Raw genomic sequence first — 26,483 nt, 5'->3', positions numbered from 1 at the left:
TTAGATCTAGAAAAAGAAGTAATGAATGGTGAATGAATGGTAGAGACTAAATGTTTGGTAGTTATTGGAATTGAAGAATTTAATGTCAACATTGCATTTATTGTAATGTAATTTGTAAGACAATTTGTAAGTTGTGAATGATTTGTAAGATTGTTTTTGGTTATATGGTTATATGTGTTTTAATTTTTGTGAATACATTAATAAACATATTTAATAAGAAGAAAAAGAAAGTAGATTCAGAAAGCAGTGTCTGTGCCTTGAAATTGAACATGAGAAGTCATCATCTGGACAACAGAGAGCAGAAGCACAGGTCACAGTATTTCCTGCTATGGAGTTGTGCACTGAATTGCTGTTTCTCCTCTCTAATATTTTTAATATATGTTTACTTAATGTGCTTTGTACTTGTTTGTTTCAATGTTGCTGTGAACTGTGAGGTTCTGTGGATATACAGAACATAAAGGTGAAGTTAACCTTGTAATTTTGAAGACAAATCAGATTTCAATGTGGTCTCAGTACCAAGGTCAATCTAAAGGACACTGATATAAGTGGAGGAAGGATTTGTGACCCAGGAATGCTTGGAGCTACATGTTCTGTCTGTTTTTATTGAAGTAAGGGAGACTGGGTGAAAGTTGTCAAGGTCATTAACTAGCATGCAATGACAGGCATTTCCCCCTCCAGACCTGTAAGTTTGAATAATTCAAGATAGTATAGGTCTGAAGCAAACATGAAGTTTACTTTCCCAAGCATTGGAAACAATTTCAACAAAAGGCTAATGACTCTTGCAGGTCACCAGAGTCATTATCTGGTTCAGCAATGGAATTTAACTTGGATGGGACTGGATGCAAGTGATTTTATCTGCAACCATGTCATAGCAAGCTATAGATGACCACATAGCCAGACTTGTGGCAAAACAAACCCATTCACCTCATGGAACAGCTTCACCAAATGGCATCCCACAGATACAGTGGTGATGGGGAAGAAAGCAATATTTGCTGCCCTTCAAAACAAACATACTAAAGGTCTCCAATAGGGCCTCCCTGCCATGCTCTTCCCTTCTTTTCAGCCAATCCTTCCTTTTAACCTCCATGACCCCAACTCTCCTTTAAATCCACAGGGATCTCTTTGTATAGATGGGAGGAAATGATGCTTGGATGCTATGGCGTTAGTAACTTAGGCGGGTATACAGATGGCCCTCTAGGGGCCGTTTTCCCGCCGCCGCCATTCGCTGCGGAGGGAAGCCCCAGCAGCCAGACCGCAAGGCTTCCCTTCGCAGCGAAAAAACCTTTTCAAAACGCAGAAGTGGCGCCGCGAGGGGCGGAGCGCGCCCTCACGGCATCACTTCCGCCGCGACATGTCTGGAAGCACAGCATCCAAGACGTCAAAATGGCAGCGCCCATGTGGATGGGCGCCACCATTTACGACGCGCTCCGTGCGTGTTGGAGCCGGGGCGGGTTAGGAAGGGGAAACTCTTCCTAACCCTAGGACGCCCCTTCGTAACCCTAGCACGCACGGAGTGCGTCAGAAGTGGCGGTGTGTAACCCGCCTTAGTCTTCACTCTAAAAGCAAACAGAATCATCTAGAAAACAGCAATTATGATTTGTGTCTGTACAAGATGAAGAGGAGGTTTTTAAACAGAGGCTGGATAGCTTTTCTGGTCTCTTCCAGTTCTATGATTCAATAGTGGGATACAGACCACCCCTTTGGGGCGGCCTGCACCCGCCCCTTTCCTCAACGGATTGGGGCCTGCGCTGCCACAGCAGCAGCCCCGGAGGCCCCGATCCGCCTCTTTTCCAGGCCTCGGGGAAGCAGCAAAACACCACTTCCCCACGGTCTGGAAAGGGGTGTCTTTGGGGCTTCATGCCCCAAGGACACCCCAACAGTGGCGGGGAGACAGAGGCCCCATTCTTTTCAGTATTGCTGGCACAGCCATGTAAAGGCCGCACCAGCGATATGCGGCACGAAAGGAGCTCTGTTTTGGAGCTCCTTTCAGTGCCGCTGAAAGGGTGCCACAAGCGCCCTTCAGTGGTGCCAGTACGTAATGCCCGTGCTGCGCCGTTTGGACGTGATATGGGCGTTATGTCAAAATGGTGGCACCCATGTAGTCAGGGCACCGGCATTTTGATGTACTGAATATGTACTAGGATTAGGGAGCGTCTGAAAAGGACACTCCCAGACAACCCTAGCAGGTACTGAGTACATGCTTTTTGGCCCATCTGTACAGGGCCTAAGAGACTTCTGATCCTCCTTCAGTATAGATGGGAACTGGTATCTCCTTCAGCGCTCTCAAGCCTTTAAGTTGTTTGTAGCTTGATCTAGATCAGTGCCTCTCATTTTGATGGCTAGGAGCAGAATTCCCCAGCCAGTAGGCTTAGTTGGCCCTCTTCCTTATTGAATTTGTATTGTTTATTTCAACACATATTCAGCTTGCTTAGTTATCCACATCTGGCTGGATTTCTTGCTACACAACCAGGTAATAAACAGTATCACAAGGAAGAAGAGGCAGTATCTTGAACATTAAATTAGTGCATAGAAAGTAGAAACTGTTCAGAGTCCAACATGATCAAGGCACAGTTGGCTGGAATCTGGGGGAGGGCCTCCTCTATGTCTGAACCTCGATTATAGAATTCTCAGCTTTGGGAAATATACCAGGGGCCCGTTCAGACTACAGAATTATAGTGCTATTAGGCCACTTTGGCTCTGGCCTACAAAATTCTGGAACTGGCAATTTCGGGAAGTGAATTTAGAATTAAAGAGCCAGTGTGGTGTAGTGGTTTGGGTGCTGGACTATAACTCTGGAGGCCAGGGTTCAAATCCCCACTCAGCCATGGAAACCAAATCCCAGAGGAAGACAGTGGTAAACCCTCTCTGAACACTTTAGGGTCACCATAAGTTGGAGACACACAACAAATTGAGAATTCTCAGCCAGAGCACTGCAGTGCAGAACTAAACTATAAACTCTAGAATGCCATTTTCTCCTCTATTATCATCCCTTCACTGGCTCCCCTTCCCTTTCCGTATTCAGTATAAGCTCCTGTTGTTGAGTTTTAAAGCCCTGCATGGGCTGGCCCCTCCTTATTTATCTGAACTTTTTTCTCCTCACATTCCCACTTGTACCCTCCATTCTGGTAGTCAAGGTCTGCTGTCCCAGGCTAGGATTTCCACTGCCCCGTCCCGGATTCATCCCTTTTCACTTGCTGCCCCTCACTCCTGGTACCTCCTTCCCCCACTAGCAAGGGTCATCACTTTTTAACCAGTTTCAAAACTGAGTTGAAGACTATATTATTCAGGAAAGCGTTCCCAGGCATTGTGTGATTGTTTATCCGATTGTTATCTGAGATCTGATATTTGATTTGATATTTGATATTTGATCTTTTTAATTTGTTTTCTGCTTTTTTGTTTAATTCTACCTTGAATTATTATCTATTGTTTTATATGTATTTTGCAGAATGTATGCCATTGGCAGGTTTCATTTTTATCAATGTTATTGTTTGTATGTACAGTGCTGTGTAAATCTACAGTACTGTACTATATAAATAATGTATAATAATAATAATAGTTAACTTGGAATAATAATGCTCTAATTGTGTAGTGTGATGGGCCTCTGGTGACACTTTCCCCATCTTTTATTACCAAGATTTGGTTATATATACAAGAGGACATTTCATCTGCCAGGTTAAGGAGTAAGAAGTGTGAGTCTTCATGCCTGACTCTTTTAGGTTGATTTTACTTATCTCTGTTTTCATTGTTATTACTGTTTCTTGTACAGATAGTCAGCATGGTGTGGTGGTTTGAGTGTTGGACTAAGACTCCAGATGAACAGGGTTCAAATCTCTACTCAGCCATGGAAATACACTGGGCGAGTCACACACTCTCATCCTAAAAGGAAGGCAATGGCAAACCTATTCTGCATAAATATTGCCAAGAAAACTGTATACTTGTGTTGGCATAAGATGAAGTCAACTTGAAGGCACATAGCAACAGCAACTATTTATTGTTAAACTTTTTATTCTGTAATTTTTTTTAATGTGGTTAGGTTATTTCAAGCAGCTCATGCTAGTACTTCTGTGCCAGCATAAGGACTGAGAAAATTAATTCTTAAATAAAGAAATAAGACAACTCTTGCAGTGAAAAAAACCTAATGATAAACTGACCATTTAAATGAAGTGCTCATCTTGGTGAGATCTTACTGCTGAAACATAAGGAATCACAGAACATCCAGCATTTCAGAGATCTTGTATGAATTTAGTTGCAGTTGAATCCAGAATGCCTGGCTCTTCTTTGTCCCATACCAAATATCATGTAAGAACAGGCCCATCATATGCATATCTCATTACTTTCATCAGCCCATTGGCATGTGAGCAGCAGTCAACTGAATTATGTAGAAAGGCTCACAAGTGGGCATGGCATTTTGTACAGAGATCTCAAAGAATGCCAAGCCCCTCAAGTAGCAACCTTATCTTTTAGTCAATGTTATCTTCAGCACCACAACTTACATCAGGATACAGATAGGCCTAGTGCTACCTTGAAGGTATTCTCCATTGATATTGTGGATACAATCTAATGATTAATGTTCGAATAGAAAGAAGAAACAGTGATGCCAAGGTGGAAATGAGTAAGAACAAATTAATCCAATGTGAGGTAATGCCCCTATGTTACAGAAAAGATTGGTTTTTTCGAGGAGTGATGGTGAGGCCTATAAGGGACTGAAGGGGGAAGAATAGATGCAGTTCTCTTCACAGTTTGGCCATACCTGATATAGGCTGTGCACCAACCAAAAAATTTCTGTTCTGACCTTAATTCAGAAATCTAGAAAACAGCATAATGCAGCTCAGATGAATTCTGCTCTGAGGGAAATGAATAAGTTTCAGGGCATAAACTGCACAGATAAATCTAGCCCAAAAGGGAAAAAAGGTAAAAAGCAACTGATGGATATCAAGGTGTTAACAGTCCACCAATGGCACATGGAAGAGGAAAGAAACAAAGCTCCCAGCTGTGCAAATTGGCCGACTGAGCTTGGATTCTAGCTGGACGTTACACAGGATTCACCCGGCTGGCAGCATCTGCGGCAAAATGCATGTGATAATGTCAGAATACATCCCATATTAGAATTTAATTTGGCAGTGGTAATTCACTTTTTTTGTTCAAATGTTCTTTATTAGTTTTACATAAATCATATATACATTCCATTATTCCATACAAATACATATCCAGTTTAACATATACATCTATTTTTAATTCTTCTTCATTTTTCTCCATATTTCTTTACTTCCTTAGCTCTAAAGGTTTTATTGGATTATTTTTATATTTTCTTCGTATCTTGTTTCAAAATATCTGTACAACAAGGAAAAATAAAACTCTTAATCATATTCTCTTTCTTTTCTTCTTCTTCTTTGTGGTACTACCATATGTATTCTCCAAATAACTATTCCAATAGAACTCATAACCTCAATCTTACAACTATATATTTCATGTTTCCGGTTTGCAAATCTTCCATCCCATAAATTAATCATTCTCAGCAAACCAGCCCTTATCTAAACACCATCTTTTTTCCAGGAACGTTGTTATTTGAGCCCAATCTTTCTCAATCCTATTTTTCTTTTTGTCATCTACTATACATGAGAGCACATCTAATTTTCTTATATCGTTTAGCTTCCATAACCAATCCTCTATCTGCAATTTCTCCTTTGATTTCCAATTTTTTGCTATTATTAACCTTGCAATCGTAATCATATATAACATAATTCTCCACAGTCTGCTCTCATCTTCTTTTTTCAAAAAATATGTCATATTTAGTAAATATATTTCCGGCTTTTTTTTATAGCTTATTCCAAATATTCGCTGTATAATTTGATGTATTTCATCCCAAAATTCTTTTACTCTTTCACATTTCCACCACATATGAATTGTTGTACCCCTTTCTTTCTGACAATTCCAACAAATATCCGACTCTAGTTTCCAAATCTTTTTTAATCTAGCTGGAGTATAATACCATCTGTTACATATTTTAAGAAAATTTTCTTTAAGATCTTGACTTTTAGTGAAAGCATTTGTTCTAGCCCATGCTTTTTCCCATGCTTCTAATGGTATTTCATGACCTATATCTTTTGCCCAATCCACCATATATTGTTTGATTGGTTCTTTCTCCAATTCCCTTTCTCTGAACAATTTATACAGTTTTGATATTTTCTTTTCCTCCTCCTTTAATACTATCTCATCCAATTCCGTTTTGCCTAATTCTATTCCTCTCGTTTTTATATCTTCCTTAAATCTATTATGTATCTGATAATAACTATACCAGTTTAATTCCTTATTTTCATTTACCAATTCTTTTCTCGATTTTATTACCACTTCTTGTTTTCCATTCATCTTTAATATATCATTGTATCTTAACCATCTATCCTTGTTTTCCCATTTATTTGCAAATGCTTCTTGTGTGGATACCCAGCCCGGGATTTTATAATAAAAGATATTTTTAACCCGATTCCATGTTCCTATCAAAGCTCTCCTAATAGGATTATTATAAAAATCTTTATTTACTTCTAATTTGTTATACCATAAATATGCATGCCAACCAAAACACAGGTCTGGCCCCTCCAAATTCAACATATCCTTTTCCTTTAAGTGAATCCAGTCTTGTATCCACATCATATTACAAGCCCATCTGTACAGTTTAATATCTGGCATTCCACACCCACCATTCTCTCTTTTTTCTTTCAAATTATTCCACCTTATCCTGGCCTTTCCTCCTTTCCAAATAAATTTTTTAAATTCACTATTCCATTGGTCCAGCACTTTGTCCTGAATAGGAATAGGTAAATTTGTAAACAGAAACAAAAGTTTTGGAATGATATTCATTTTTATGGCGTATACTTTGCCTAATATAGATAGATTTAAATGTGTCCATCTTTGCATATCCTTTTTAATGTCTTCCCAGGTTTTTTTGTAATTATTATCATACAAATTCATATTATTCTCTGCAATCCATATACCCAGATATCTCACTTTATTGGCCACTTCACAACCCGTTTTTTGTCTTAACATTCCCTTCTCCTCTTTATTCAAGTTTTTTGTTAATATCACTGATTTTCCTTTATTAATTTTAAATCCTGACAATTTTCCAAACCACTTTAATTCATGTAATACTTCCTCGATGTTCTTTACAGGGTTTTCTATAATCAAAACTAAATCATCCGCATATGCTTGTATTTTTGTTTCTTTTCCCTTTATTTTTATTCCTCCTATTTTCTTATTACTCCTTATTTTATTTAATAACACTTCTAACACAAGTATAAACAACAGAGGCGACAGGGGACATCCCTGTCTTGTCCCTCTGTGTATCTCAAATTCTTCCGTTAATTCTCCATTTATTTTTAATCGTGCATATTGCTTTTTATATATTTCTTTCACATTATCTATAAAGTTTGTTCCCATCTCCATGGATTCTAGAGTGTCAAATAAAAAATTCCAGTTAATACTGTCGAACGCTTTTTCAGCGTCGACAAATAAAAGAGCAACTTTTTTCTCATTATGCACATTATAATAATCCAGAACATTTACTATTGTCCTTATGTTATTTTTAATTTGTCTTCCTGGTAAAAAACCGTTTTGTTCTTTTCCTATTATTTCCCTTAATATTATCTTTAATCTATTAGCTAATATAAATGCAAATATTTTATAGTCATTGTTCATTAAAGCTATTGGCCTGTAATTAGTTATTAATTGATCATCCTTCCCATCTTTTGGGATCAGTGATATTATCGTTTTCCCCCATGAATCTGGTTTTCCTTCTTTCTGTATTAAATTAAATAATTTCTTCAAAGGATCAATTATTTCCGCCTCAAATATTTTATAATATTTGGAGGTCAGGCCATCCTCTCCTGGAGATTTCCCAGCCTTTAAATTTTTGATTGCTGCTCTTATTTCTTCTGCTGTTATATCTGCGTTCAACGCTTCCCTTTGTTCCTTATTTAGCTTGCATTTATTGTTTATTATATCCTTAAGTTGCACTTTCCCCTGATATTCATTTCTTTTCTCAAACAAGTTCTTAAAGAACATCACAAATGCATTCCTGATTTCTTTTTGTTTTGTTATTATATCATCCTTATTTTTGATCTTAGTTATAATCTTACTTTCTCTTTTGCTTATTTTATTTGCATTTCCAAATTGGTTCACTTTGAGTTCTTTTAAATTTTTTGCCATTTCCTCTGTCGTTTTCCTAATCAACTGTTCCTTTAATAATTTAATTTCTTTTAATATTGTTTTGCTTCTTTTACCTCTTTGCAGTTCTAATTCCTTATTTCTCAATTTATTTTGTAAATCAATCTCCGATAACCTTTTTCTTTTTTTAATTTCTGCCATTTTCTGAATAAACAGCCCTCTCATAACAGCTTTACTTGTGTCCCAAACCGTTTTCATCTTAGTCCCTTTGTCACAATTTTCCTTAAAAAACATCTTAAGTTCTCCTTTAATTTTATTCACAAAGCTTAGATCATCTAATATTTCTTCACACAATTTCCAAGTAACAGTCTTTTTCCTATTTGTATTTAATTCCATCTCTATCATATTATGGTCTGACATTGCCCTTGGCCAAATTTCCATTTGCTTTACTCTTATAGAGACTTGTTTTGAAACTAGGAACATATCTATTCTCAAAGAGGACTTGTGAACTTCAGAAAAAAAAGTAAAGCCTTCTTTTTTACCATAACATTGTGACCATACATCTATCAAATTAAATTCCTCTTTTAAATCAAAATAACTCTTGGGTAAAATTCCCTGCTTTTTCTTTACTGCTTTTTTGGTGGATTTTCTATCCCTCTGTGGCTTCTCCACCCCGTTAAAATCCCCAGTCAAAATTAAATTGTCATTATCCAAGTTATCCAGGGACAATCAGGTAATTCACTTTTTTTAGCGGTGTGCTAAACTCCTAAATCAGAAGCACACACCTATTTGTCTATTCATCCATTACTTTCTGCATTTCTCTTATTTGTCTTTCAAGGAGCTAACACTCTGTTTGAAAACTCTGTCATAAAAATAAGACGTCCAAAACAAAAACAAATACATTAATAACAATTTGAATTTTTAAAGTGTATTTTATTTAATCCTGTTTTAAATGGGAGTCAGTTTATTTATTGAGAGTATGTATTATTGCAATATATTCTAGTCATGTAAGCCGCCTTGATTGCTGAAGCAGAAAGGTATAGTATAAGAATAAAGGGTTGGGGGTATGGCGTAGTGGTTTGAGTGTTATACTAAGACACTGGGAGATAAGGGTTTCAATCCCAGCTCAGCCATGAAAACCCACTGAGTGACCTTGGTAAAGTCACACTCTCTCAGCTTCAGAGGATGGCGATGGCAAACCCCTCTGAAGAAACATGCCAAGAAAACGCCATGATAGGCGAATGCCTTAGAATTACCATAAGTCAGAAATTACTTGAAGGGACACAACAACAACAACTAAGGATAGTTACAGGACAAGAAGCTCCATTGAACTCAAGTAATGCTTACATCTGACCTTTAGGCATTATTAAGAAATGGAAAAAATATTGTAAGGAAGTATTCCCATCTAAAATGCAAGTGAAGTAGGAACCCAAACAATGTGAAGGGAAAAAAGTATTCAGCCACCATTGGATTTTTCCCCATTTCCTGACTTCCTTTGTGCTAAGCTGGCATGAATGACAGTAAAACTTGAAAGGCTTGTATTACTTCATTTGTTTTCCAGAGCAAGGTGGGTCCATTAATTACCCTGGAGCCCTTTCACACTATACAATTATAGCAGTATGATTCCAGTTTAATTGCCACAGCAATGTCCTATGGAATCCTTGGGTTTGTAGTTTGGAAATTGTAGCTTAAGTAGAGTTTTTGGCTGTGAATTTTAAATATGCCTCCCTACATATCCAATTCCAGGTTTCCATAGGAATTCTGTCAACAAACATAGCACTGTAACTGTGAAGTAAGAAAAGGCACCTGTTGCTTCCAATGCATGTCATTCTTAATCAGAAAATAATTCTGAAGTGTTCCTCCTCTTTGTTCCCTACTATCACTACATCACTCATTGTACCTCAGTTCTTTAACTAAGAAGTTAAGACAATGCCTGTATACCTCCATCTCTGATGGGATTGAATGGACCTCAGAATTTCAGGGCAGAGATCATAAGAATCCTACAATTATTTCCATACATTCACAAAGCCTTGGAGAACAATTTAGGGCACTTCACAAAGGTATGTTGGTTAAAAAATAGAGCAGGGGGATGTCTTCAGAAGCCCCAGTAAGTTATGTAAATCTTCAACTAATTTGTCCTTACATATGAGAAAAAACAATTACATTTTCTTCTTAGTATGGGAGAAATTAAATAATACTCCATAGTATTCTCCTTGAATTTGAATCTCCCAAAGTCTTTTTGTTGCTACTGTGTGCCTTATAGTGATTTCCAACTTATAGTGAACCTGTTATAGGATTTTCTTGGCATGATTTGTTCAGAGGAGGTTTGACACTGCCTTGCCTTGAGGCTTGTCCAAGATCACCCAGCGGGTAGTGTTGTCAACAGGCCTCGAAGGTATTCCCCAGAATGTTTTACCAAAATTCAAAATCCCTGCAATTCCCCAATATTAACCAGAATATTCAGTCAAAATCAACAGAAAGAAATTAATTAAATTTCCCAGATTCTGGGGAATTTCCCGAAAATTGGCAACACTGCCAGTGGGTTTCATGGCCATGCTGGGAATCAAATCTTGGTTACCAGAGTTGTAGCCCAACACTCAAACCACCACACCATGCTGGAAGAATTATTCTATTGGGGGGGGGGGATATCATATTTTTTGTGAAAAAACAATATTGGCTGGAATCTTCTATCACTGTCTATGTTACATAACTTTGTGTATACTTAGTACTTTATCACATCAGGTTTGTAAAATGACCTAATGGCATTTATGTAGGAAATGCAAACATACCAGGTTGAAGACAGTTCTTCCAAAGTCCAGTGATGCTGCTTCTGTCTCAGTCTCTGCCTTTTGCACACCAGCCTCCATAACTTCACCTCCTTGTCCTAACCCTTTCCCAGCATGCCTTTTGGTCTGTATTTATTTTTATTTGTAGCACAGTTGTGCAATTGTGACAATCCATTAAGTTAAAAAAGAAAAGAAAAGAAAAGAATAGCAGCCTGCTTGGAAATAGAAACTGTAGCAGGAGGAACTTATCATACATGAATCAAAGTGGGAAAGGAATGGGATTGAGATGCATTGACAGGTTTTGCACATCAACGGATAGACAGTAAACCACCTACTGGATAGCCATAGCATCATGTGATAAGGTATGGCCACAGAAACTACTGTCCTGCTCTAATTCCACTTTTAAATCCATGTATGATAAAGTGTTTAGCTGCATAACAGAGGCATTAAGAAACTTTGATAATGAATTGTGAAGATCCATAACAGAACACTGGCAAAAGTGCCCAATGCATATTGCAGCCTACCAATGTGGATCAGTCCTGCAGAGCTTCAGTCCCAATGTGCATCAGACTTCCCCACATAGTAATGGTAACAGTAGCCTCTTACTGAATACAGACATCATGGAACTGTTCAGTTGTAATTCCTATAGATGTAATCCCCCTTACAAAGACATACATCCCCAACAGGATTCCAGCAGAAAACCTTCCTGCACAAAAAACTTTCTGTGTGGAAAACAAATTTTTGTGCAAAAACATGTTTTGCTCTACAGAATACTTCCTTCACAGTTCAGGATTTCAAATATGAGGAGAAAATTGCACCCAATTCTCATTGATGTATTATTCTTCCTGTGGAGGTTTCCCAACTGTCAAGAAGCCCCCTTTGCAGCTTGGAAATGAATAATTCTAAATATTTGTCCCATCCCTAGCTGCATGTGTATATCCTGTACATAAGGTTTGCCCCATGTATTGGGCCCTGGATTTTTGGAAGGAAGGAGGAGAGGCTGAGATATAAAGAATGTTTCAAATCAAAATAAAATTAACATTTATTTCCCCTTTCTTGTTCTCTTTCGTCTCCATCTTTCTCCTCTCTCTCTTTCATTTTCATCAAACATTTTCTTTTGCTTGTTCTCTCATCCTCTCCCTGCTCCCATTATTGCTGAATTGACAAAAAAAAACCTCACAGCAATTTAGGGCAATACATTTCTTGAGTGTAACCTTAGCACCCCCTGTGTGCAGCTAGTAAAAGTGTTGTCAACAGAAACATTTCTTCCCCTTTCAGGCAATGTATAGATTTAGTTATGCAGCCTATCATTTAGAATGAAATTTTAGAGGGCATATCTGGACCCAGAGAGTGGATGAACCAGCGAACCCAGAATAGTGACCTTAGACTGGATTTTTACTTCTATCAGTGAAAAGCACTGAAAAAGAAAATCGGACCTCTTGCACAATACATGCGGACCATGTCACAAGAGCTATGACAGCCCTTCCTTTTCAAAGCTTGCAAAAGTTTTAGAAGAAACTTTAGAAGAAAAATATATAAAAGTATATGCCTATCAAAAGTGTGCATGACTAAAATGTACAATTTGAATAATGTGTGAATACACCCTTTAGACAATGGAAACAGGGCTGTGGAAATCAGTATGCCAAACCTTTGGCTCCAGCTCCTCTATTTTTCTACTGTCCAACTCCAACTCTGACTCCTTCATAAACAGCAAATGAATATAACTTAGTAATAACAATTTTGCTATAGTAAAATGGTAGCACAAGGCATTTCATCACCACCACATGAATCATTAGGCTACTTCAATACATAGAACATCAAGTATGATTAATTTTGATTAAAATTAATTAAATTTGATTAAAATTCTGAACAAGAAAACTTTCCTAAATGCCTTTGAAAGTAAATATGTAACAAAAATATGCTTTTAATAAATTTTAAAAAGTGTTAACAAAAATAAATAGGCTATATCTTATAACTACAGAAAATATAAAATCAAGGCTTACAGAATTGTTGTTGTGTGCCTTTAAGTTTCCAACTTATGGCAACTCTAAGGTGATCCTATCATGAGGTTTTCTTGGCAAGATTTGTTCAGAGGAGGTTTGCCAGTGCCTTCCCCTGAGACTGAGAGCATGTGACTTGCCCAAGGTCTCCCAGTGGGTTTCATGGCTGAGCTGGGAACTGAATGCTGCTCTCCAGAGTCATAGCCAACACCCAAACCACTACACCACACTGGTTCTCACAGAACGTAATACATACAGTATATTGTAATAATATATTTTTTTTTTGTTTTGAAGCCAGAGTTGAAATCAGTACATTTCTACCAACTCCAGGTCCACCGAAAATTCCTTCCAGCGATGACTCTGGACCTTACTACACAGGGTTCCAGGCACAGGACGAGAATGGTCCAGAAGGGACTGGGAAGGGAATGAAACAAGTGGGGGATGCATTTTACTGCACACAGGAAGTCCCTCACTCATTCCATTCCCTTCCCTTCCATTCTGTCCCTTCTGAACTGTTCTCAAAAATTGAGTGCTCTGGGATGGATTGGGAATGGAAGGGAAGGGAACGGAACAAGTGAGGGACTTCTGTGTGCAGTAAAATGTGTCCCCCACTTGTTCCCAGCCCCTTCTGTTCCGTTCTCATCCTGTTCCGTGGAGCCCCTGTGCAGTAAGGTCATCTAACTCCACAACTCTGACTCTAGCTCCACAGTCCTGATGGAAACTAGTGTGGGTAAGAATGCATACATTGTGAAAAATAGCTTTGTGGATCAGATGTACATACAGTTATGTATGCATTTTCATACTGGAGAAAGAAAAGATCTGACAATAAGATACTGAACAACAAAAGTGGTCAGCCCCAGTTCCATTTCACACACCTGTATCTCCATCCACCCTATTTTCTGCTCCCCAGGGTCCCTGTGGCCTTCATCCCCACTTTTTTTAGGGAACTAGAAATGACCTGAAGATCTTTCTGCAGAACAAGTATGAGGATCACATAGTGCTGTAGATCAATGATATTCAAAGTGGTGATCTGTGCACTGGTTTCAGTCCACAAGCTATTGGCTGCCAGGCTGCCACAAGTTTCCAGGAAAGAAAGAAACAGTTGTAGCCAATGGTCACAAATATGGTGCCGGTCCCTGGTACACTGCAAAGAAGCAAACACCTTCCAGCTTCCCACAACATAAGATGCACCACTTTCAATGATGTTCCCAGTATCCCTCACAATTGACTATGCTGGCTAGGGTTGCTGGCAGTTGCAGTCCAACAACAGCTGGAGGATGGCATGATTCCCACCCTTTCTTTGTGAGAGGTACTGATGAGGGAGCAGAATTTGTTGGCATGGTCATGCTGTGAAATGTCACCTAGTGCTCAGGATGTTTATTTGTAACTAAATACCAATACTATAATACTGTACTTCCAGTGAACTCATGGAAAGGCAACCCATACCTGGATCCATGCATGTACTTGTAGAAGAATCACCACTTGAAGAACTGAATGGTAAGGATTTAACAATAATAAACTCCTCAGAATACAAAGAAACACTGCTGTTATTCTCTCTTTAATTATTGGTGTGGCATTAAACAATTATTTATGTAACCTAAAGACCAGCCATGATTTATGTTTAAACATAAGTACCACTGAGTTCAAAGAGCTTGCTTTCAAGTAACCTTGCATGAAGCTGAAGCCATAGTAAACTACTATGACTAGGGGGAAAGCTATGAACTGGTAACTGACTGATTGACTGATACATTAATATCCAATTTTTCTTCTAAAAATTGGATTATTAGGACAACCCTGTTTAGTAAATATTCTAATTCCCTACGGAATCTGAAAAGCTCCTGTCTTGGATGGGAGATCTCTAACCAATTCTGTTCCAAGGAATTTGGAAGGTATAAAACTATTTTTACTATTGATATGCCATGAAATATATTTTAGTTGCTCTATCCAAGTTAAGAGACAATGTGGTGTAGTTTGAGTGTTGGACTAAGACTCTGGGTTCAATAGGTCCACCTTAGGGTGGTCATAAAGTGGAAACTATTTGAAGGCATACAATAGTAGCTACCCAAGTCAAATCTCCAGGCTTTAGCAGGGATTGGAATTCACTATATTACTAGAAATAGTGAGTGACACACTTCCCCACTTGGTGCTCTTTAGACATGTTGGATGACAACTTCCTTAATCCCCATCCATCATGCCCATGGCAATATTACCAGCATGGCTTTATTGATGCCAAGGGTTTGAATTATGCTAATTTGATTAATATCAGTGGACTGGTAAATGCAGCTATCCCTCCAATTTGGAACATTATGAAGGCTTCTCTTGGTTTTAATCACAATATTTAGTTCTTCAGCATCCTGATTAAGTGTAACATCAGGCAATATAACATTCACTTCCAACATCTGAAGTTGCTTTTGCCTATAAAAGCTTGAGATGACATATAGAATTCTTTGAGTCAGGGCATGTGTAAATTGTAACCCTTGTAATGTTAGCTACACTCCAGCCTCAACCATGCTAGCCAACACTGGAAACTGCAGTCCAGCAACATCAGAGGGGCTACACAACTGCCACTATTTAAGATTTCATAAGACTCCACTGATTTCGATGCAACTATCTAGGGCTATGGAGCTATTCACATTCTGTAATTAATGAAAGCAAGAGCAAACATGTCTATGTATACATAGGCTCAGACCGTAGGAGTCCAAATACAGTAGCAACTAATCTTTCTACCAGCAGAGGTCAGCAAACTCCACCCAATGGCACTACTAACTATCAAAATTTATAAAGGTCTCATAACAAAGGTTGCAATGAAAACATTTTCCAATATTGTTTGTTTGTTGTTGTTGTTGTGTGCCTTCAAGTTATTTCTGACTTATGGTGACCCTAAGGCAAAGTATCGTGGGGTTTTCTTGGTACGTTTCTTCAGAGAAGAGTTCCCATTGCCATCTTCTGAGTCTGAGAGAGTGTAACTTGCGCAATTCACATAGTAGGTTTCTATGGCCAAGCTGGGATTTGAACTCTGGCCTCCAGGTTGTAGTCCAATGCACAAACCACTATACCATGCTGTAGCTGTTTTTAAGGTATCTTGAGGTAATGAATTTTTAAAAATACAATTAAAATGCCGTACTACACACTGTTCTTTCACAAATTCAGAACCCCACGGCTTTAAAAATAATAAAATAACTTTGCACTTTGCTCAAAAGCTAACTGGCAGCTAGTGGAGTGATTTTAATATTGGTGTGATAATGCTTACTCCTAGCTGTATCAGCAATCAATCTGGCTGTCATGTTTTGAACTAACTGAAGTTTCCAAACTTGCTGCAAAGATAGCCCAATGTAGAGTGCATTGCAGCAGTCCAGCCTTGAAGTTACCAGCACATGCACTACCATCTTTAGGTCTTTCAGTTCTAGGAGGGGGTGCATCTGGTGCATCAACCAAATCTGATAATAAGCATTCTTGACTGTTGCATCTGTCTGACATCTTGCTGCCAGATTCAACAATTCCAATATTTACTGTTCTGGGAACCTTTTTTAAAATTTTCCACCATGTTCCTGGCACAGTGTCGTTCTGGGAAATTTTGTTTCCACTGTTGGAAATTAACATGGCAGCTCCTACTTCACCCTAATCAGAGTGTTGCTGCTGCAAGGGAAGCCCTTGGGTACTATTCAGTTGAAAAGCACCCAGTGAGTTTGGCAGGTTACAGACCTCCCATTTGGGGCAGGCTGCACCCGCCCCTTTCCCTGGTGTATCGGGGCCTCAGCTGCCAGAATGGCAAAACGCTTCCCTGCAGCCTGAAAAGCAGCGGATCGGGGCCTCAGCGGCTGCCATTTTATTGGCATTATAGTAACACAGTTGAGAATGCTGGCCTCTTCCCTTTACTTACACTTCAAAGTGCACTATTGGTTAAGAATTATTCTTTCATTGTAAAGATTTTTAAAGATTTGTTTTCTGCACCAACAATTGGAATTATGCTGCCATCTACATATTCATACACTGCAAATCCTAGCAGCTCTGGTCAGCATAGCCAATGCTGAGGGGTTCTGGAAACTGCAGTTCAACACCATCTGCAGCGCTGATATTACAAGTGCCCCTGGTTTTATTGTTTCTAATCCCTTTTGGTTGTGATTTTAATGGTTTTACTAATTAAGTTGTAAGTGATGCTGTTAGCTGTGTTGAGAATCTTGAGTTATTTTTTAGGATGGGGTTACAAATAAAAATGTAATAAAATTAAAAATGAAACATGAATTCTAGACCCCTGAGGAATCAACAGTCAGGAACAACAGCTTTTCACCTACCTTTCCCCCTCACACCCTGACCCTCTCCATCACCCCAAAGAAAACTTCATCCAGATATAGCAAGGCCAGTGCAGATACAGTGTATCAGTGGCAACTGTCAGGGAGTGGAGATCCCTGCCTAGCCTGGATATACTCTGTGTACCCCTTGCCATCATTTTTGAGAAATCTTGGAGAATGGGGAGAAATGCCAAATGACTGGAGAAAGGCAAACATTGTCCCTCTCTTCAAAAAAGGGCAAAAAGGAAGATCCTGGAAACTACAAACCATTCAGTGTAACATCATTAAAGATAAAGGTAAAGGTTTCCCCTTTAACAAGGTTGTTATGTTGTGTCCAATATCTCCGTTAGTAAGCTGAAGAGCCAGCATTGTGAAAGACAACTCTGTAGTGATGTGGCCAGTATGACTTCACAGAACACTGTTACCTTTCCTCCAAAGTGATACCTACAGTCCATCCTCCGAATTTTAATGGGGCTTGAGCATACATGGATTTTGGTATCCACGGGGGGGGGGGGGGGTAGTCCGGAATGGATCCCCCACAAATACAAAGATCCGACTATACTTGCACTTTTACATGCTTTTTGAACTGCTAGGCTGGCAGAAGCTGGGACTAGTGATGGGAGCTCACCCCGTCATGCGGCACTTGATCTCATACTCCTGATCTGACAATCTTGCAATCATCAGAGTCAACATCTTAACCACTGAGCCACTGCATCCCTGTCAATATCTCACAAGGGTCTCACTAGACAAACACATTGGGGGAAGGATTCTGGGAACTGTAACCAAAACATAACTTTGCCATATTTGTTCTGAATGCCTTGATGTTAGAACATCCTGAGGATGCCTCAATCTGCTGTCTTGTTGAGTTGTGACTACAACCCCCACTCCCCACCAAGGCATCTGGATTGAGAATGAGGCCCCATTCCCACTGGGCTATAAAGCAAATCAAGAATCAGATTATAGGAACATCATTCCCATTTGAATTCGTGTTCAATCCTACTTTGATCAATTTCTCTAGTGAAAACCCGAATCAGCGGTGGATAACCCGGGTTATCCTGACACGACTTTTCCAGTGGTTTTTTTTGCCAGGGACCATGTCTGATCCAGGGTAAATTAACGGGAACATTGGGTGTCTGATTCAGGTATTTGGGGATGGGAGGGCCAATGTTAAAGGGGCTGGTCTGGGGGTGTCACCGGCTTTGTTCTCTTTCCTGGCATTCCTGGCGCCATTTTCCCATTTGCGTAGACTTTCCTCAGTGGTGCAGGAAGCGATCCTGTGTGTAGCAGGCCCATAACTAGTCTGGGGCAAGTGGGTCACCGCCCCAGGGCCCCCAGCCAAAGGAGGCCCCAAAGAGACAGAGAGACTTAGGCTGTATCTACACTGGAGAAATCACCTGGTTTGGCACCAGTTTCATTCTTTTCTGGCTCTAGGCTATGGAATTCTGAGAGATGGACCCACAACAAACTCCAACTCCCAGAATGCCACAGCGTTGAGCCAGGATGCTTAAAAGCAGTGCCAAACCGGGTGATTTCTCCAGTGTAGATGCAGCCTCAGTCTCTTTCTCTTTCTGGCGCGTGCACGTCTGCATGCTCCCCTGCCTGCCCCAAGTCCTGGGAGTTGGAGTTTGTTGTGGGAGTGTACACACACACACACACACACACGGGAAAATCTTTGGATCTGAATTGCATCCCTCATTATTCTTCCTCCTCCTCCTCTTCTTCCTCCCCTATTGTTCCTCCTCCTCTTCTTCCTCCCCTTTTCTACCTCCTCCTCTTCCTCCTTCCTCCTCTTCCACTGTGGGCCCGACAACATACTCTAACTCCCAGAATTCCATGGCCTAAAGCCAGAAAAGAGTGAAAGAGGTGCCAAGAGTGTGGATGCAGCCTCTCTCTCTCTCTCTCTCTGGTGTGTGCGCACTCCCCTGCCCCGAGTCCTGGGAGTTGGGGTTTGTTGCTGGCCTGCTGGACCCTTCTTATTTCTCTTCCTCTTGCTTTTCCTCTTCCTCCTCCCTCCTCCTCTTCTTACTCCCCTTTTCCTCCTCCTTCCTCTCCTCTTCCTCCTCCTTCCTCCCCTCTTTCTCATTCTCCTCTTCTTCCTCCTGTCTTCTTGCTCCTCTTCTTTTTCCTCCTCCTCCTCCTCCTCCTCCTCCTCCTCCTCTTCCTCCCCTCTTCCTCCCCCTCTTCTTCTTCCTCCCTTCTTCTTCCTCCTCTTTTTCTTCTTCTTCCTCCTCCTCTTCTTCCTCCCCTCTTCCTCCTCTTCTTTTTTATCTTCTTTTTCCTATTCTACTCCTTTCCTCCCTCCTTCCTCCTCTTCTTCTTCCCCTCTTCTTCCTCTTCTGTTGTTGTTGTTGATGATGATGTTGTTGTTGTTATTGTGTGCCTTCAACTCCTTTCTGACTTATGGCAACCCTGCAGAGTTCCCTTGGCATAGTTTCTTCGGGTGGGGAGTGCCTTCACTTTCTCCTGAGAGGCTGAGAGAGTGTGTCTTCCTCAAGGTCTCCCAGTGGGTATGCATGGCCGGTCTGTCTCCTCAAATTCTCTAGCCACCATGCCAGCCCCCTCTTTTTTCCCCTTCTTCTTCTTCCTCCTCTTCTTCATCTTCCCCTCTTCCAATCTCAATGACGCCTAGCCGCCCAAGTGCTCAGGTGTTTCAGCAATCCATTGACCACTAAAAAAAACAACCCAGAAAAACAGGTTTGAAAGATGCAAATGGGAACAGGGAACAAAAATAGCCTGCATCAAAATGTATTGAAACAACTGATGTCACTGTGATGTCTAATCGCCTAAATGCTTGATTGACAGCTTAAAAAAGAAAAAAAAACGGTTCAAGACAGGCAATGGGAACGGGGAACAAAAAGTCTGCATCAAAATACAACAGAGAAATATCAATGGGAATGAGAACGTGGGTCAAGAAAAACCAAGTCTGTTTGCTCCCTTTTGTAATGGGAATGATGGACATGATTCGAATACGACTCAGGAACTCGATCCGAGCCAGACTCGCAGCAAGATTTGTCACTTTATAACCCAATGGGAATGGTGCCTGTATCCACATTTAGATGGCATCTGCTGGTCAGTTCTGTATCCCAAACATGGCAGTTGAGATGTACTGAATATTTAAGCTGAATTGCCCTATCTAGCAAGTAGATGTACAGTGTTCTCTGTGCATTATACTGTGTAACACAGAAAGCATGCCAGAGGTTCAGGAAATACCTTTCAAGGGAGCCCAATTAAAATGCCCCAGGGAAGAATCTAAACTGGGGGTTGTTAAAAGTCTGTCAGCTCCTCTTGTTGCCTCTGCCTTTGTGATAAGCACTCCTCAAAGTTGAGTAGTACTGGAGAGACAGCAAGTGGGTGGCCTATTTTAAGAACTGTTGTCAGTTATAAGGCAGATAGGAAGACTGCTAAGATACTTTAGAACAGAAGCAGTTAATCTGGGGTCCACAGATCCTTTGGGCTCTGTAAACTGGGATAGTAGAGGGAGGGGAATCTTTATTTTTCACTAACCTCTCTAAGTAAAATTTTGCATTTCCTTCAATGATGAATGCAGGCAACAAAGCACAGTAGTATTAGCAATGGTTGTGACTTTGCCAACAGTAGAAATTACAGATATTTTCATATCACATTACAGTTGTTGGAGATACAGTATCTTGAAATGTCATTTATACTCATTGCTAGTTTGACATTACTATAATTTTTACATCCGCTTTAAGGCTAGGCTGCCCAAGGAGGCCATGAAACAAAAAAGGTTAAGAACCCCGGCTTTGGAAAGATCTTTTGCAAATGACACTTTGACACTTCACTGAACTTTCTATAAATAATGTGCCTAAACTGTCTTTCTAGGTTCCTGCAGCAGCCAGAGGCTTCCACGCCAATACAGTGGTTAATCTGTTCTGGGATTTTGTCTGAGCTTTAAAAACTGCTACCCAGGGTGCTGAACCCTTTCTCTAAAATAGGTTTGGATAATTTAAAGTTTGGACTAAAACCCAGAGCACATTCACTTGTAGCTTTTCCAAGTTTTGGGGACAGATGGCAGGCGGTCTTTCAAGGATGCTTGCCCACCACTACAGATTTTCATATAGAAGAATTACTGCTAATGTAGGGTTTTTCCAATCACAATTCCATGAAACCCTAGGGCCTAGGCTGAAAGAGGCAACTAGTGGATCTGTGAGAGATTGTGACTGGAAATAAATAAACTTTTTTTGAACTGTAGAAATAATAATTTTTAAGCAAGGGTTCCCTGATATCAATGTTTCCTCCAGGGTATAAAAATTGAGAAAGTATCCAGAATTTTGTCAGAGACCATTTGAAAACTTCTGGCACATGTATATTTAACATCACTTGACAGACAGTCTTCACACATGTGAAACTGACAAGTGTAAATCGCTAACATTTCCAATTGTTAAGGTTCCCTGTTGAATCTTAAATATGGAATTTTTGATTTAGCACTTGATTAATGAAATTGAAAAACTGAGCACTTTTTGAACACAGTAAGACCTTGGTATCCACTGGGGAACTGTTCCAGATCCCCCCCCCCCCGATACCAAAATCCACAAGACCTCAAATCCCATTGTCCCCAATGGCAGAATGTGCAAGCAACCACACTGCCTTGCCATCCACAGATGCTTAAGTCCTCAGATAGTGAGGCCATACTGTATTTGTAAACATTTGTTCAATTCCTTTCATCTTTCCTTTCATCTTTCATCACCCTTCCATAGATTTTCAGATTCCAGAAACAAACATTTGAATCCCCAAAATATCTGCTAGGATTGCTGGGAGCTGTAATGTGTTTCCATTACATGGCTGTAGAAGTTTGATACCAGTTTAAACGACATGCTCCATTTTAGAGAATCCTGGGATTTGTAGCTTGGTAACATCCTTAGAATTCTCTGCCAGAGAGTTTCTTTAGTCTACTCTCCTGAACTACATGTCTCAACATACCCAGAGAAAAGGGACAGAGAATTAAATCAGTTGAATTCTGTAGTATAGACAGGCAGATACTAAGGCATTTTCAGAAAGCATCCAGTGAAGAGAAGTTGCTGTTATAATTTGGAGAAAACAAATTCAGAGCAATAAAGTTAATTAATCAGATATTTATAGAAGGCCATATACCACTCTAAAAACATTCCTTGGAAGGGAAGAAAGAATGGGTATGTCTGGTTCTTCTATCTCTATTTTTAAAAATACATTATAGTAACACTTTTAGTACAGTTTTTAATATTTCTTTAAGCTCTGCTGTGCACATAATCTTGGTATGGGATGTTTGAAGGGCATGAATTAAAAAGAACATCTACTATGTCAAGCAATTCCTCACCCTTTGATCAACTAGTATCAATCAAGAAGCATCTGGTAAGAAGAGAATACACTATCCAGGTTCACTTTGTACCAAGCTGGGTATGGCCCATATTCTGAGTTTTGTTCTTTTAGTTGGATAAAGCCCTATTTGTCGGATAAATTTTCAGCATGATCCTGATATAAAAGCCTTTGCACTTGATCTTGCCCACCTCCATTTCTTCACCTCCTCCTCCCAGCATATCAGGCTGTCTGGTTTAGGTGATTTTATGCCCCCTTATATCACATTGGTTCCTGGAATATCTGCTTTGATAACACATCACAGTACTACCAGCCTCTCTGAAGAGAGAAACACTCAGTGCTGTCCATTATCAGAGCTGGAAAACACTTGCAAAAAATTAGCCAGAGTTATTTGTATTTCCTGCCAATGCCCCCTTTTCCCCCTCCTAGTTTCACACAAAGCCCAGCCTTCAAGGATTATCTATCAACAGGCACCTCTTTGTTTTTCCTAAGAGTTCAGCTGTAACACTGAGTTGCAAACAGGAATACGGAAGGAGAAGGTGCTATTGCAGCGTTATGCTGGCCACAACATCTTGGATTGTACAGAAGCAAAATATGTTTGCTTCTGACAGATGCCAAGTGAGACTGATCTCACTGACATGGACAGGGGTTGGGGGAGGCTGGTTAGATTTTGACAGGCAAATGTGCATCTCATGTTGATGTGGCAGGTTCAGCTTTTGTGGAGATATCATTCCTGTCAGATAATAAAGGCCTGTTTTCATGTGCAGAAAAAGGTACCCCTTGTTTTGTGTTCCTCCAGGCTGGAGGAGTGCCAAAAGGTAGAGGAAATACAGAGGTAGACATATATGCAATAAAAAGCCTACTAGAGAAACACAATTAGTTTTGCTGCATTGCAGACTAATTCTCTAGGCTCAAGGTGTCCTCTTGTCTTGAATCCAATTGGTGCCTAACAAATGCATAAAATCCCCTATGGAAGCAACTGGACATTTTTGTCTGATGTGCAATGTACACACTCAGTTCAAGACTGGGGAAGTAGAATTGTGCATGTGGCACTATTGCTGATAGACCAAAATTGTGCATAGATACAAAATGTACAAGGATGTACAATGGCACATGGATACACATGTTCACTGGGTTGTACATTCAGTTGCACAACATTGTCATTCAACAGAAAGAAAATATTGGGGGGAAATAGCAATTTCAGGATTTGAAAAATAATAGAATAAAATACTATGTAGAAATGAATTGTTTATACACACACACACACACACACACACACACACACATATACACACACAGGCAGTACAATTATTTGATAACTACAACCATCATCTAGAAGGGTGGAGTTCCTATGTATTCTCCTTTTCTTTTGTTATAACTGTCTTATAACACTTACACTAGTTGCTTAGTTAGTTGTGCAAGTTGTAGATGTAGTTTTCATTATATGTTGTTTTATATTACTAAATGTTGTGAGGGGGAGTCAAGAACTGGATCTGTTGGATGGGGGAGCAGGTCAGGCAGTTATTGTTCTCATGGAAGAAATGTCCCATCTTGTGTCCTATTTAAGGAAAATCTCATTGTAAAGTTGAAGGATATTGTGACATCAGCATCGAGCAGACCAATTAATTTCCTGATTTTTCCATTTGCATGTGGGAAATGTTTACCACTCCACTCCTGGCTGTAAGTCAGGACTAGTGATACCAATGAGATACACCATTAAACTTACTGATATCAATTTTTTTTTCTTATTCTGAAAAAGCATCCTTGCAATACCCAACTGCCTTGTCTCGACAGAACCTGTGACAGGTGGGCAGGATTCTTTGCCTTCAAAATTTACATAAGTATTTGCATGTATTCCTGTGGAAAATATTGCATTCCTTTAGAAAATGAAGGATGATGAAAGAGATGCAAATAAAACAGAAGGGAGAAGCATCACAGTTTTGCCTACGCAAATGCATACATGTAAGGGGTTTGGTATTAGCATGCCTCCTAGAAAAACATATACTATTTTCTACCCAAAATATACTGATATAAAAAAGCAGATTTCTCAAGCTCCGTAACTCACCTGTAATATGACTGGACCTAGCTGATGGCCACAATCCCATGCTGGCTTTTTTTTGCTTTGTGAAATCCTCATACCAGGAGTGGCCCTGGAGAGGAATTGCTGATCATTTCTCACATTCTATAGCCACAGATAAGAGATTTTTGTGGAGTTGTTTGCACAGGCATGTAACAAAGTACAAGAGACCTATAATTTTAAATGCAAATCAGTAATCGTGGAGAGTTCTCCAAAACCATTGCTCTGGAATGCAGCTAAAGTTATCTACAGACCAGTGGGACTTGCCCCTTTCTCCCAGCTTTGTAGAATCTGCCCTCTGTATAAATATGCATCCTTTACTTTTCTACTGATGTTTTAGACTTCTATCAATCCCACCCTCTGTGACTTAGGGGCTGTACAGACTGGCACTTTGTGCCCGCCTGTACACACAGTGAGGGCTGAGCATCCGCACACTCAAAGCCCTTACCATGCTGCCTGGGCACCATTTTGGTGCATGCCTGTCCATACAGCATGTGCCATGATGACGCACACCAGGTACAGTGCCCAAATGGTGCAGCGCAGAAGGGGTGTCATCATGGTGCACCGGCACACCTATGGCACCCCTTCCAGGACACACCAAAAAGCCCCTTTTTGGAGCTTCTTTTTGCTCCCTCAAGAGTCCACAGCATGTAGCTCCCACAGCTTCCATCCAGGGCAAAAAGGGGCAGTGTCTTACAGTATGTATAGCCCCCAAGTTGCCAGAAATTCTCAGAGTTGTACTCCATAAATGTCTGAAGGTACCAAGTTGGAAAAACCAACAGTTTCTCTCTCCTCCACCTACTTTCTCCCTTTCCCCTCAGTTTACTTCAGTTGCTGCGTATGAAAATAGTTTCATGCTTTCTCTGTCTTAGTGCCCTCCAGCTACATAGTCCATGGGTTGCATATGAAGGGAGCTGTAATCCCATACGCTCCAAATACCCCAATTTGAAAGTGACATTTCCCATTAATCCTCTGCCACCCCACTTTTCCTGCTACTTTTTAAAATATCCCAGTTTCTCTCTCCTCTGCCCACTTTTCCCATTTCTCCTTGATTTACTTGAGTTGCTGAGTGTGAAAATAGTTTTCACACAGTTTCAAAGCATTCAATTAACTCAGTGGGAGGAGATGGTGGAACTTCCTCTCAGTAGGCTTAAGCAAAAGCAAACTGCTGCAGTCTCTCATAGCTTCTGTGTGCCTCTTCATTAATAACATTTGCCATCTTTACCATACTCTGATGTTGCTTGGCCACACATGCCTCAGATTTCATCTGTGAAATGTTGGCATGTATGTAAATCAAAACCTCTGGGGGACACTAGTTTAAGGAACGCTGCCTTATAAATGGTTTGAAATGACATGTTGGCTTGGGACATGGGTGGAATTACTTGTACCTCCTGATACTGCTGAACTACAATTCCCAACATTCATCATCATTGGTTGTCCTGAATAAGACTGCTAGGTTCAACACCATGTAGAGGTCACCCATTTCCTAGCCTGGAATAGCAATATGTGCTGGCTGGTAGATGAGGCTTATGATGACAGGAAGAGCCAGGGTCTCTCTGCTGGTTCATTCTGCTATAGGACTCTCCAAGAGGAAAAGTGCAAAACATTGAGATCACTTTAGCCACCTACTCAGGTTGTCTGGGATACTAACAGCCTTAAGAGCTCAATAAGTGATCCAAATGCCACAAACACATAGAGGCCTGGATCTGTCTTAATTCCTCCACTATAGTGCTTGGGAGAGATTAATCTGCCAATTTCCCAGTCCATGTGGCTTTTGCAATGTTCATCCAAGTGTGCCATTCCATTCTCTTTCTAGATTAATCTGCATCATGATGTAACGGTATGAGCATTGGACTATGACTCT

The sequence above is a fragment of the Sceloporus undulatus genome, chromosome 4 (genome assembly GCF_019175285.1).
Source record: "Sceloporus undulatus isolate JIND9_A2432 ecotype Alabama chromosome 4, SceUnd_v1.1, whole genome shotgun sequence".
Taxonomy (NCBI): domain Eukaryota; kingdom Metazoa; phylum Chordata; class Lepidosauria; order Squamata; family Phrynosomatidae; genus Sceloporus; species Sceloporus undulatus.
This window is presented reverse-complemented; position numbering follows the sequence as displayed.